Genomic DNA, 1,696 nt, shown 5'->3' with positions numbered 1-1,696 from the left:
CTCAGACATGTGGTCATTTTTCTGGCTTTTGTATATTTCTGACTGATACTCCTACAGCAAAAACTCAAATATTTACCCAGCTTTCCAATCTGACCTCACATGGTCAGTCAGAGTCATAAGTATGACAAAACCTCTCCTTATTGTATCTCTACCAGTTGGACCTGGATACCCCATGGTCATTTAGTCTGTGCAGTCTGAACGGTTGTTCATCTTTATAGTAGCCTCCATATGCTTCGGAAAGAGCCAAAGAGCTTTTTTGATAAGAACTGAGAGCTACACTTATCAACGTGTACATAAAACTCATGCTATATGGACTCAGTACGTTGTAATTATATAAGTACATATATATTTAGTAGTAATTATAGAAGATGTCCAAACTTAACAGGGAATGGGGGAACACAGAAAGGGGGAGGAAGGGCTAGATATGAAGTAAGTACTCAGGTATAAAATTCTCAAAATAAAAAAGACAATTTAAATTAGAAAAATCTCTTCAAAGATGTCATCTGAACTTAACCTCACTTAGATGGAGAGCAAGTCTATACATTGCCTCTGCGGAACTTTTAAGCTGATTTTTATGGTAAACCAGGGTAAGAGAGCCAAGAAACCCAAAGGGAAGCTTTCTTTTGCTAGAGGAAGAGGCTGGTCTCTAAGCATCACCCCCCACCCCCAACACACACACACACACACACACACACACACACACACACACACACACACACACAGTGCTGTTCTTGGTCCTTAAAACTGCCCGAATCTCTTCCTCCTTCACTACAGACCAACAGCAGCACCTCCGCATGTTTGAATGATCTGATCCTGAATTTCGTGTTTTCAGTTGGCTTCTGTTTGAATTGCACATCCACCTGGTTCTTCAGCCACAGGTTGCAGATGTCTTTGGTTCTTTGAGGCTTGCTGTTCTATTGTGACTCATGTTCCCTCACTCGGGCTCCTCACTTTCTCTCTTAGTGAAAGCCTGGCACCCCATCTTGACCCTGCCTGACTCAGATCCTGTCAACCTGGGACTTACTGACCTGATGTAACTTTTTCCATTCCTCTAAGTCACTTCTGGCAAACGTGAAGAGCACATGTGGTGCTTTCTCATATAAACTCATCACATAAAGTATGATGGGGTATCACAGTGGCAGTGTGATGTTTGAAAGCCAGGCCCTGCCTTGGTATATTTTATATTGCTATCTTAGTGTGTTTTCTGTGGACACCTGACAAGAGGAGTATACAAAGAGAAGTTGTTTACTTTTGAAATTTCCAGATATTGAAAAGCTTAATGCTGAGGACCCATATCTGTTGAAAGTCTTCTTACTAGTGGGGAATATATACTGAATGCCAGAAGATACAAGGTATTACATAGCAAGACAGAGCAATCAACCAGATATATATAGAGAGAGCTTACTTTGACAACAAAGCTATTCCAGCAACAATCTACTAATCTGCTAATCCATTAATCCATGGATGGATTAATCTCCATGGCAGGATCCTTGTGACTCATTCACCTCCCAAACACAATTAGCAAGGGAGATTGGGAACTGACTTTTTCAGCAAACCCATGTTCAGTTCCCAGACCCACATTAAGCAGCTTGAAACAAGTTCTCTCTGGCTTCTATGGCACCTGCATACATGTGGTGCACATGTACCCATTCAGGTTCACACACACACACACACACACACACACACACACACACAC

The sequence above is a fragment of the Grammomys surdaster genome, unplaced genomic scaffold (assembly GCF_004785775.1).
Source record: "Grammomys surdaster isolate TR1022 unplaced genomic scaffold, NIH_TR_1.0 170, whole genome shotgun sequence".
NCBI lineage: Eukaryota > Metazoa > Chordata > Mammalia > Rodentia > Muridae > Grammomys > Grammomys surdaster.
The sequence above is the reverse complement of the archived record's forward strand: the minus strand, read 5'-3'. Positions refer to the sequence as shown.